The sequence below is a fragment of the Schistocerca piceifrons genome, chromosome 4 (genome assembly GCF_021461385.2).
Source record: "Schistocerca piceifrons isolate TAMUIC-IGC-003096 chromosome 4, iqSchPice1.1, whole genome shotgun sequence".
NCBI classification, from domain to species: domain Eukaryota; kingdom Metazoa; phylum Arthropoda; class Insecta; order Orthoptera; family Acrididae; genus Schistocerca; species Schistocerca piceifrons.
The window spans coordinates 502,784,652-502,798,175 of record NC_060141.1 but is presented as its reverse complement, the minus strand read 5'-3'; the positions used below and the strand labels follow the sequence as shown (position 1 = coordinate 502,798,175).

General features: G+C 41.8%; 1 protein-coding gene across 4 annotated transcripts in view; it reads left to right on the top strand.

The window, feature by feature from the left end:
• Window positions 1-13,524, top strand: part of LOC124794698 (irregular chiasm C-roughest protein) — a 1,925,819-nt gene that overhangs the window by 1,529,436 nt on the left and 382,859 nt on the right. For all 4 annotated transcript variants that reach the window (XM_047258262.1, XM_047258263.1, XM_047258264.1 and 1 more), the window contains one exon: window positions 2,231-2,294. The gene's annotated coding sequence lies outside the window, so the exon portion shown is untranslated. The remainder of the gene's footprint in view (window positions 1-2,230; window positions 2,295-13,524) is intronic.

Here is a 13,524-nt window from a genome sequence, read left to right as displayed (position 1 = left end):
GCCAAAAAAAAGGTATTAAGCACCACGAATAGTTACGCAATTTGGTCACAAATTGATATTCGTACAGATATCGATGGAAAATGCAAAACTGTAAACCGGCTGATGAATGAGTGTGTGACGCTGCAGGGCTATTTAATCGCTCAACTGGCAAGGATAGCAAACAGGGTTCACGTCGATTCCACGACATAAAATCTTTGCGAATTTCATTCTGCGTACTCCGTTGGATGGTAACTAAGCCTCGCAGACAGGCGTGTGAACAGTATACGCGGATGCCAGCATTTGAGAGAGCTCATGTATTTGGACTCAAAGAAGCTTATTGGAATAATTGGCGAATCGCTCGAAATTTGAATAGGATGTTGGCAGGAATGGGTAAGACATGGCCGAACAGAGCGTCAAGAAGTAAGCGATCAACTTAAGGAGACTACGGAACGCGAGGACCGAGCAATCGTCAAAGAGGCACTCAGAGCCCCGGATTCAGTATTTTCATCGATCGGACGTGCACTTGGTGCTTCGCTGACCACAAGGACCATCAATAGGTGGCTCTCAGAAAGAGGGCTCAACTCTCGGCGCTCCATGCGCCAACTGCCATTGGCCTCTGTACATCAACAGGCCCTTTTGCAGTGTTGTCGGGCACATTCCGCCTTGATTCTCCGTGCCTGGAGTGGAATTATCTTCAGTGATGAATCCCGCATCGAAATTAGTCCCGATAACCAGCGGAAACGTGTATGGGGAAAAGTATACGCGGATGCCAGCATTTGAGAGAGTCACGAGATTCGATGTTATCAATACGGGTACAACAACACGGTAAAGTGCGCGGAATGGGTCTTTCATAGTTCACCAAGACCAAAGGAGGTGCGAATGTGGCTCACGAGCTGGACAACATCCCAGACAGCGATGGGATACCAGCCTGACTGTCGCCAGACAACCAGGAGTGATGGTCCGGGGTACCATTCCATTTGATAGCACGTCCCCTTTGGGTGTCACCCACGGTACTCTTATAACACAATGTCACATCGACGACATCGTATACCCCATTTTGTTGTCCTCCATGGTTAACACTTCAGCAAGACACTGCCAGCCCGCACGGGTGTTTGTACTGCTTGTGTTCACGCTTGCCAAATCCATCCTTGACCAACAAGGTCGCTGGATCACTCCCCAGTTAAAGAATGTTTCGAGTAGTATGGGCTGGGCCCTCCAACTTGCTCGGGATTTTGACGAGCTAACGCGCCATTTGGACAGAATTTGGAACGATATTCCATCTGGAGTACATCCAACAACTCTACTAATCATTGTCAGTCTGAATAACTATTTAAATAAGGATCAAAGCGTTACTGACTTGCTTAATTTGTGTAGCTATTTCTCTTGAATAAATCATCCAGTTCTTCTGAAATTGTAATAATTTGTTTGCTTTTACATGTACATCACATCTATCGAATGTTGTCCCATTCGTATAAATATACATATACATATTAAAAACTACCTGGTCTATATGTCTCTAAACGTATATTACACTAATGTGTAAAAATTTGAAGTAAATCGGAAAGGTACATTTTGAGGTTTTTACTAACAATGTTTTCCCTTTACATATTAAATATGTATATTTTTAATTTATAATGTATCAATACAAATATGTTAAGAAATTAGGTACGTAAAAGCGTGTTCGTATTCAACGTTGCGTCAAAATTTCAGAGCAGTCGGTCAAGAACGTTCGGAGGTTAATGATTTCGAACAAACCAACAGTTACATTTTTATACCGTTTACCGTTTTGCTACATATATACCGCATGGAGTTCCAGTCGGTATCTAAAAGCACGTCAGTATATGAATGCAATGTTGTGTCAAAGTGTCAAAACAATCTGTGAAGAACTTTCGGAGATCTGAGATTTTGAAGAAACGAACATCTACGTTTATATTTATATATAAACTCTAAATGTTGCTAATCGCAGATCTCCGGAAGTTTTTGGTGAAATGCTCTGAAATTTTGCATTGGAATACGTGTGTGTTTTATATACCTATTTCTAAATTTATATGTAATATATAATTTTTATAAATGCAATAAAAGGGAGGTGTTACAAAAACTTTAAAAAGCTTCAATTGGTGAATAACTTTCGGATATATATACAATTTTGAACAAACGAACATTTACGTTTTTATTTGTATAGACAAAGGCGTGCGAAACTTGTATTTTACACCAGCACAACTCATCATTTTTTTTTTTTTTTTTTTTGCAGGCTGCTGCAGCACGCCACGAGACAGGTGAACTGTGGAGACGCAAATAGCTTCCTCCAATTTCTGGTAATTATCATAGAGATCCATATTACTGAACAAACAAACTAACATTATTATTTTGCAGTGTGTTTTCCTTCGAATGTTAGAACGATTTTTTGCATTTTTAAGCGCTGGACGGTTCTTACAGAATTTACTTTGCATACATTCTGCTACAGACTACTTGCAATATACCTGGTAGCGAGTTTTGCTTCAAAGCCGCTTGCTTTGTTTATATATGCTTATAAGTGTACCACAGAAGTAATGCTGGTGGACTAAATTTCAATTTACCTTCTTCTCGTGTAAAAAATGTTTGTTTAAGTCAAACCTTTTCTTTTTATATATGAAAACCGTAAATATCATAGAACTGTCACAAAGCAGAAAACGAAACAGAAATAATGAATTAGCTACTTATAAACAAAAAGTAGAAGAGAATTTTGTAAATAATAGTATCTTATCAAGTACATGTCACACTCCGTGACTTTTAAAAAATGGTTCAAATGGCTCTGAGCACTATGGGACTTAACATCTGTGCTCATCAGTCCCCTAGAACTTAGAACTACTTAAACCTAACTAACCTAAGGACATCACACACATCCATGCCCGAGGCAGGATTCGAACCTGCGACCGTAGCAGTCGCGCGGTTCCGGATTGCGCGCCTAGAACCGCTAGACCACCGCGGCCGGCCCGTGACTTTCAACATTTCGTGTTTATGGTCATGTATCGTTTAGTCATTGACAAGTGGTAATACTATTTACAGAATCCTGAAACTGCTTACAACTGTTTTTCTACGCTCGCTACATGTAAAATGTAAAATGTGCTTCGACATCCTGTAAATTGGATTAGCATCAGAAGAGCAACAAAATCGGCTTGAAACGTATAATTGCATCCTAAGTAAAATAAAATTATAAAGTGATCGCTTGCGATTTCTTTCATTTCACAGTGCTAATTATGTCGTTACGTCGAACAGTAAGTAGCTTCGCACCCCACCCTTCCTCCAATTCCCCCCTAAAAAATTACATGAAAGACGTTTTGTTACATTTGATACCCTCATGGACTGACTGTCGCTGAACATGAAGCAGCAATATAAAACATAGAAACTGTTACGGAAAACGTTGTGAACCACGCTCCCTTCAGTTTCAGTTAGGTAAACCAACACCTGAGAATATTTGTAACCCTCCGCAATGGCTGGCGCTGTGTCATACTCACACAGTACAGTGGACTTAGCCATATAAGAATAACAGTTAACAAGTTTTTTTATTTTTTATTTTATTTTTTTTATTTTTTATTTACTTTTTTGGTAAGAAATCTGTCGACAATGATCCATCTCTGTGATTTTGCATTTGCACTCAAATCATACTCGGAGTTAATCTCTTGCTACAAGGACGATTCCACTGATGTGTTTTGTTCTGCAGTTAAGTCTGTTTTAGAAAACAGACAATCCCTTCCGTCCATTGTTGGAACTTGATCGTTGCTCCGAAACGTCTCCAAGTCAACAGCTGTTCTGGTAGGATCCAACAAACTGTTCTCCTTGTCATGAACGAGCTCAGGGTGGGAAGTATGGTTGTTTGAACATTGTGTAGTAATCAGTGATTATTTAAGCAATAACGGAAGAGTCTAGTGGGCGGTTGTCCGAGACAAGAAGCGAACAGGAACTTAGTTCACAGGTAAGACTGGAAATACTGTCTTAAGTTAATTTCAGTTTTATTAATTGTGTCCGTCAACATGTTACATTAAACCGTCTATGTTGTTCTTCAGGCTCCGGTGTGTAAGTTATCCAAGTGTTAATTAGTTGTTGTTCCTGTGTTATTAGCCTCCGTAGCGTAGCGGTAGCGTTACCGCCTACCATGCAGGAGGCCTGGGTTCGATTCCCGATGAATCGTTTTCATCATCATTGACTTGCAAGTCGCCGATGTGGCGTCAACTATCATTTCATTTCAGCTGTATAAAATGGGCGCTGCGATTGTTGCGTGGCGCAAAGCTGATGTTGGTAATGCATCAACACGGCATTTGTCTCACACTGGCGTTGTTATATTGTTGTGATGAGATGGTTATTATTTGAATTTAAGGGGGAGGAGGTTCACATTTTTAAGTACATCTTTCTACATCTAGACCCATCTACAGGGATCGGGCAGGTCTATGGAGACATCGTGATAAATGGGTGTTTGAACATAAACGGAGATGCTAGCCAAGCCCACAAGGTGCGCTGTTGTATATGACCACGAATGTACCTGTGCAATGTCCTCAATACCTTGCAAGAATCGTTCTCGGTAATAACAGTGTTCTGTGTAGTTCTGAGTGAGCTATGTCGGAGTTCAATGAATTCCAACACGGGCAAATTGGTAGTGCTCATATGATGGATGCTAGCGCAATCAAGAGCGCCGAAACTTTCTTTGTTTCAAGAGGCACCTTGTGGAAGCTTTATATTGCATACGTCATCCGTTAAGTTAAAACGCGGACAAAAGTGTGTAAAAGTGTGTGTTTGATGAGTGGGCGTGACGGATGGCGATTGAAGATTGAAGAGGATTGTGATGAAAAATAAGCGGAGGAGAGCTACAAAAGTCACTTCAGAACTGAACCCCCTACCTTCCCCCCCCCCCCCCCCCACCGAAAAAAAAAGGCGTGAAGGAGGGTCGATAAGCAGGTAACTCCTGGGTAAGGTGGAGTTCCAAACCAACCACCACTGATGAAAAAGCCTACAACAGGAAAAAGTGTCGAAGCCACAAAAGCTGGACTATGGACCAATGTGAGAAAGTCATATGGTCGGACAAGTCTGTTTTCACTCTGTTTCCAACTTCTAGCCCAGTTTACGTCCAAAGAGTGAGACATGGCAGGGGTTCGGTGCTGATTTGGTCAGCCATATCGTGGTATTCCATGGGTAGCTTTTCTGTCAAGAACTATGTGACCATATTGACGTAGTGTTTCTTCCCCAACAGTGACACTGTGTTGCTAGACGACACGGCTCCTATTCAGACAGCACCTGTCGTCCAGGACTGGTTTTGTAAAAAAACAGGATGAATGTCGCATCTTCGCTGGCCACACATTCAGTAGGACTCAGTACTATTGAGCCTTTGTGGTCCACTTTGGGGAGAAGCAAGCTTGATCGGTTCCACCTCCATCTTCGTTACCTGAAGTTTCCATTATTTTGCAGAAATAATGGTGTAAGATTAGTTTGAAAAGCATGCAGGACATGTATTTATGCATCCCGAGAGGGTTACAAGCAGTTTTGAATGCCAATGGTTTTCCTACATCGTGTTAGATATTGTAATGTGTTTTGTTTGTACTGTTTCCCAATTTTTGGCCGCTCCCTGGATATACACACTCTGTAAGCCACCTTACGGTATGTGGCGGAGTGTACTTCTAATGCCACAATCATTTTACCCCTTCCCTGCTCCGCCGCGAATTGTTCCTGCGAACAACGAATGACGACAAACCTACGTATGAACTCCAATGTCTCAATTTTTTCGTCGTGGTCGTTTCGCGAAACTCATGTGGAAGGAGGTAAGGGACTAACATGTTGCCCAACTCTTCTTCAAACGTACACTCCCGGAATTTCAACACTAACCTTCTCCGTAAAACGCTATGCCCCACTTGTAACGGGTTTTACTGGAATCAGTTGCGCATCATACAACGCTCTCGTTTTTAATAAATGATCCCGTCACGCAGCGTCCCGATCTTCGTTGAGTCTTCTCCATCTCTTCTGTTAACCCCACTTGGTTAAGAGCCAAACTGACGAACAATACCCACAAATCAATCGAAAAACTGTTATCTAAGCCACTTCTTTATGCAATGAATGACACTTCCTTAAGATCCTACCGATAAATTGCAGCCTAACATTAGTCTTTTTTTTTTTTTTTTTTGCAAAACTTTTTGTGTGCTCATTTCACTTTTAGTCACTCCTAATGATTATGCCTCGATACTTTACGATCCTTAGTGTTTCCAGTGATTTCTACCGATAGGTTACTGAAACAGTGATGGATCTCTTTACACCGAGTAGATACGTTACATTTATTCACCAGTCCCTGTACCACCCATATATACTCCCCAGATTTTCTTGCATTTCCCTAGACTTTGGCGTTGCAACCAGGTGTTGAATCGCACCTCTTCAAGCTCCCCCCAGCCATAAAACGCACAAGTTTCGATTTTTCAAAACTTATAATAAATCTTACAACGAGGAACCACTTTTTACAAAATACTATTCTGAAATTCAGTTTTTAAAACATAGTTTCTTACAATCAAAACAATACAACCACAAGATTTAATACAAACAACAGGTGCTACAGTCTGTTCCCGAAGCATTGTCACTTTTCTCCCTAGTTCTGGTCGATACACATCGGCCCAAGTAAGTAGTCTTTGTAACAATGACATGTTTTCAAATGCTACCAGCTATAGCGTTCAAATAGTTTCATTGTAGCCCCGCGGTAAACGTGTGTCAGATATTAATTAACAGAGGATCTAACAAATAGCGTTATATTATCAAAACAAAGGCGTATCTCGTTGCGGCAGAATTCTCCCACAAAATTTTAAACACGAACTTTCTCCCCCGCATGCGAAAATATTTTGTTGACGCCGACCTACATAGGGAGAAACGATGATCATTAACAAAATAAGGGAAATTGGAGCTCTCACAGAAAGATATAGGTGTTCTTTTTTTTCCCACTTGCTGTTCGAGGGTGGAATAATACGAATTACTGTGTAGATGGTTCGATGAACCCTCTGACAGGCACTTAAATGTGATTTGCAGAGCAGACATGTGGATGTAGGAGAAATTCTTGCCCATTGGTGTAACGTACAATTCCGACTTTACGAAGAGTTATGAAAAACATAACACGATGCAATATGAGACACCGAGTTAGACGTTTAGTAAACGCTTTAAATATAATACGTCTTGCACCCACTGAGTTGTACTACAACTGGACTGATTTAAGTTCGTTTTCGTTACCACAGACAAGCATCACATTTGAACACGAATGTCTCTACAATACGCCTCAGCGGCAAATTATAATTTCGTTGCTATTTAATACACATGTATTATTTTAAATCTCCGGTGCCGAGTTTTTCCACTGAGTTAAAAAAAAATACCTTGGAAGAGACGGAACTTTGTTCCGGAGCGTTCCGGTCGAAATTAAGCACTGAAATAGCCTCATCGGGCTTCCGACGCTAGCCACTAGATCATTTATACCTATTGTAAACAGCAATTGCCCTCTGAAGCTCCCTTGCTGTATGCCTGAAATTACTTCTACTTCTCTCGATTTCACTCTGTGAAAAATAGCGCATTGTGTTTCAGCTCTTATAAAATCGTGAATCAAGTCTAAAACATGGCCCAATACTCGGTAACCTCTTTTTCTCACTAAACGACAATGCAGAACTTTATAGAATGTTTCTCGGAATCAAGGAACACGGCACCAACGTGGGCGTCTTTGTCTACTGCGTTTTGTACTCTATGGATGAACAGAGAGATATGTATTTCGCAAGATCTCGCTTACGGAATCCATATTAGATTTTGTAGATGTTATTTTCGTTCTCCAGAAACGTGATAATGCGTTAGCACAGAACATTTCTATAATTCTAGAACAGACTGATGTCAGTGATATAGGCCTATAATTATGTGCATAATTTCGATGACCTTTCCCTGAAAATCACGGAAAGTATAATAACGTAAATGCAGCAATGAAGTCTGTTGAATACGTCCAGTTCAATATCAGAAGACAAGCACTTATACTACGAGGTCTAATCGGTCCGTGTACGTCACAACAGCAAGTGGAAGGCAAAAGCGCGCGACGTGTGCATTACAGAATGACACTTTGCCACTAGGCTTCGCTGATGAATTCTGCCACCAAATTTCTCTATTAGTTCACTCCCGTCAAAGCTCCGACGACTTGCTAACCCCTAAATGGCCGGCCGTTGTGGCCGAGCGGTTCTACGCTACGGTCGCAGTTTCGAATCCTCCCTCGGGCATGGATGTGTGTGTGATGTCCTTAGGTTAGGTTTAAGTAGTTCTACATTCTAGGGGACTGATGACCTCAGATGTTAAGTCTCATAGTGCTCAGAGCCATTGTAACCATTTTTTTTTAAACCCTAAATCACAGTTTACACTCAGAGATGTACCAGTCCAGCAGAGGGATAAGAGGCTACAGATTCTTTGAGACGTGGCGTGGAAGATGGTTAACAGCAGAGGCCTTTCAGTAGTTAATCATGCCTCGGTGAACCATCGAACAAGTAATATTCCATGTAGGCGGGGCTGGATAATTTGATAAAGAGTCATGAGTCTGACTGTCCTCGGGTCGGAAAAAAAGGCCTATGGATTCCACAATTCATAAACCCAATGAAACTGTGAAAACTTTCCAGTCTAAATACAGCTGCCTATGTGCAACAGTGATAGACTAAAAACCCACAGGTTCGGAGTTCAGTCCCCGCTCAGTCCTAGGGGTTTTTGTCTGTCACTTATTTCTTCTGTCACCTTCGTTAATGTCAAAAATACTAAGTCTCATTTTAGTTTGAGGTCCAGTTCAAACAATAGATCCCTCTGCAACTATACTAGTGTAAAAAATTAAAGCAACAAACAGAAATTTTGCAGGGTTGCTTTTATTTTGCAACAAAACAGTATAAACAGGCGTTTGTTGTTGTTGTGGTCTTCAGTCCTGAGACTGGTTTGATGCAGCTCTCCATGCTACCCTAACCTGTGCAAGCTTCTTCATCTCCCAGTAGTTACTGCAACCTACATCCTTCTGAATCTGCTTAATGTATTCATGTCTTGGTCTCCCTCTACATTTTTACCCTCCGCGCTGCCCTCCAATGCTAAATTTGTGATCCCTTGATGCCTCAGAACATGTCAAGTTGTGCCACAAACTCCTCTTCTCCCCAATTCTATTCAATACCTCCTCATTAGTTATGTGCTCTACCCATCTAATTCTTCTGTAGCACCACATTTCGAAAGCTTCTATTCTCTTCTTGTCCAAACTATTTATCGCCCATGTTTCACTTCCATACATGTCTACACTCCATACAAATACTTTCAGAAACGACTTCCTGACACTTAAATCTATACTCGATGTTAACAAATTTCTCGTCTTCAGAAACGCTTTCCTTGCCATTGCCAGTCTACATTTTATACCCTCTCTACTTCGACCATCATCAGTTATTTTGCTCCCCAAATAGCAAAACTCCTTTACTATTTTAAGTGTCTCATTTCCTAATCTAATTCCCTCAGCATCACCCGATTTAATTCGACTACATTCCAGTATCCTTGTTTTGCTTTTGTTGACGTTCATCTTATATCCTCCTTTCAAGACACTGTCCATTCCGTTCAACTGCTCTTCCAAGTCCTTTGCTGGCTCTGACAGAAGTACAACGTCATCGGCGAACCTCAAAGTTGTCATTTCTTCTCCATCGATTTTAATACCTATTCCGAATTTTTCTTTTGTTTCCTTTACTGCTTGGTCAATATACAGATTGAATAACATCGGGGAGAGGCTACAACCCTGTCTCACTCCCTTCCCAACCACTGCACAGGTGGTAGTAAAGTAGAAACAATGCAAAGAATTTCGAACATAAATAACTGCAACATGCGTAACGGTAGTAGACAAAAATGTTATTCGTTTTTTTTTCAACTTGACGGATTTGCACACACATTCCGACAACTGGTTAATGTGCTCAGTATGGGGAGTGACCCCCTCTGGAAGCAGTACAGGCCTGACTTGACATGCGGTGAATGATGTCATCAGTCTCATGTTGACGCAATAATGCCCATTCTTTCTGCAGGGCTGCTGGCAGTCGTGGAGAGTGGTTGTTGGATGCTGACGAGATGCAAACCATCTGTCTAGTGCATTCCAGACATGCTCTTTGGGATTCAAATAGGAGAGCGAGTAGACCACGCCATGCTTGAAATATCTTTCGTTTCCAAGAAAACATCAGCCACCCGTGCTCTATAAAATCAAGCATTACCGTCCATCAATACGAAGTATGGAGCCACAGCACCTTGAAACAACCACAAGTGAGATCCCAAGATCTCGCCAAGGTAGCTGACAGCTACCTCCTCAATATATCGGTCTCTTTCCGCAATGTTTGGCTCCCGAAATCGTGTTCTACGTTCCCTTTAGATACGAGTCCACCGAGAATCACTCTCCAGAATAAATCGGGACTCATCTGTGACAACAAGACTGGTCCACTGTTCGACCGTCCCGCTGGCATGTTGATGACTGGACACTAGACGTTCCCTTCTGTGAAAACGCGTCAGAGGTAGACACCAATAGGTCTCCGACAGTAAAGGCCACTATGCTGAATCTTTCTGCACGCCGTTTGCCTCGAAGCAACACGTCCAGTGGATACTGCGAGCTCACACGCCAGTTGCCGAGCAGTACTAAGGCGGTACTGTCGTGCCCTTACGGTCAAATGACGTTCCTCTCTTCTGAAATCACACGTGGTCGGCTCTGCCCTAATCTTCTGGATACAGTTCGGTCTCTATAAATTGTCGCCACATCCAAGAAACAACAGAACGATTCACACTAAGCCATTGGGTCACATCAATTTGCAACTGTCTTGCTCCGCCGTAGAGTGTCTGGTTGGCATTTTCTCTATGCCACACTGCACCGTCTGTGGCTGTATACACAACGATTGTGGAAGTGGGACTACCCGGCAAAACCTACCTCGTTTCATAGGTGCCGTGACGTCATTGTTTGCGTGTTTATCCGTTGATCGGAGTGCCATCTTCGGTGCAGAACAAGATCATACGGACATCTGGTTAACTGTTTGTATAATTACATCGTGAATTAGACACAGGACGGGGAAATGCAGCTGGAACAATCAGTTCAAAGGTCAGTGGATGGCAATGAAACGATACCTTCAGGTTGAACATAGTTTTACTCTACTAATTTGACAAAACATTCAGCTGCAACGTACCCGCCAGGGTAGTCGAGAGCGCTAACGCGCTGCTTCCTGGACTCGGGAGGGCGCGACTTCCCCGGATCGAATCTTCCCGGCGGATTAACGACGAGGGCCGATATGCCAACCAGCCTGGATGTGGTTTTTAGGCGGTTTTCCACATCCCACTAGGTGAATACCGGGCTGGTACCCATGTTCCGCCTCAGTTACACGGCTCTCCAGACAGCTGAACACATTCGCACTATTCCATGGATTACACTCGATGCAGACAGTTGGGGTACACTAATTCCATCCCGGGGGGGAAGGGGGGTGGGTACGGGGTGGCGGCAGGAAGGGCATCCGGCCACCCCTTAACCATTAACATGCCAAATCTCATTAACGATGGCTGACTCTGCGTAACTGCGGGACAAGACTCAAGCGATAGGTAGAAATCAGCTGCAACGTGTCATGATAATTTAGGGAATTAATTGCTTTTCCTTTAAAAAAATGCAATATTTGTCCTGAAACGCGATCAGCGATCAAACATCACACGTTCACTTTAGTGCTAGCACACACCACTTCCCTCACTATATGCGGCTTGGTTTGTCCACGGACGCGATGTTGTGTTTGTTCGCGATACCGCACACGTGAGAAGTGAATTCGTCGAAAAATGCCACTCTGTTTAGGAAATCGTTTTCTCATCAGACGCTCCAGAAAATTCTCAACAAATTGGTTTATACGAGACTTGTCACCTAGTTTCAACGCTTGCGACGTTTACAATAGGTATGGATACAACGTAAAAGCTTTCTCAAGAATTTTGTGCACGTGATGATCGACCATGGTAGTGTATTTCTCATCTTTAAAGTTTTCTCTTCGTTACGCTTCAGTTTTAATAAGTTAAATGTAGCAAACATTCTTCTCTAGCACGAAGGCAGTGTCAGTAACAAACAGAATGTGTATAGTCTGTTTTATTTTTCTGGATAATCTGTTTTATGATTTACTTCCATGACCGGCTTGGAGTGCCAGAATCTGGTAACAATTACTTTAATAAAAGATGTTACCAAAGAAAAATTGAGTAAACTGTATTAGTTGAAAATTTTGTATCAGTCCGCAAATAATCTTTTCCCTACAAATGACTAGAGCTACGTATTGCAGTAATCCTCTCGTGTCGTCGTATATTTTCCGATATACTCCCTTACACGTTCACGCATTGTAGCAGCCTAATTAGAGAGTAATGAAAGTGCCTGGACGTTCCTGCTTTTGAATGTCTGCCTTTTGCTTGAGCCAAAAAAAAAGAAAACGTAGCTTTATATTCACTTGTTTTTATCCAAGCACTAAAAGTAATTATACCGTTAATCTCCTTGATATCTACGGGACGAAGGTGTATCTTTTTTTATCAGATATTCGTTCCAGAAGTCATTACAACTACACACAATTACATACGTACGTATAATGCCTGATACGGAGCAATAGCGCAAATTTGTGAAATAATTACGGCATAAACCTCAAAGCTGTCGTAGTTAGAAAAATTTTCGATAATATGGTATTAGCAGAGTTATTAATGCTTATGAAACCGATTTTGCAAAAGGTTTAAACCTGCTTAGCCGTGGAACACGTAACGGAAACATGTTTGTAAAAGGAACGGATCACGTTTCATGCAGCTGACGTTTTCTGTTGATTGAAATCTCTCTGCAGTGCCAAACAACAAAGACACACAAGTTTAAAATGCTAATAATGTCTCTGTAATTAAAACAGAGAGCAGAAACAATTTTTACACCTGAGAGGGGCTCGTGGAAACTGAAGCACGTAGTTGGGAGCGACTGTAAAAGTAGCAAATATTCCAGAACTGCCACAGTATAGCGTCTGTTGGCAATAAAATATGTTTGGTAAACTCAATAAAACCGGCTTGGTGGATTTTGCATGCTTGGCCTGGATTAATACGCATAGAGAAATGGCCCAATATATCCCATTCTATAGTTTGTGCACGATAGTTTTGTTCACCTAATTAACAGCCAGTGTCTCTTTTTTATTGATAAATAAATAATCCCCCGACTATTGAACAAAGCTGATAGGGAAGCTCATTCATTTGTTTCCTTCACTTTTTAGGGTTGTGAAATTTTCTTGCTTGCTCAACACCTGCAAGACTTGTATGCGTCCAACGAACTGGTGAGGTTCAGACTTGTGAAGAACTACAGCCATTAACCAGAACGTGCCCCTACAAAAAAATTCTGACATATGTCGAAGTACTTGCCATGCTAAATTCAACGTGAAAAACTATAAAATTATGGCACTACTAGAAGTTTCTTGAAGTATCGAAAGCACCGCGTTCCGAGTTGATTTCAGCTGTTGAACAACAACTCTGTAAGAAATATCAGGAATTTACGAACATCGTGTACTCATC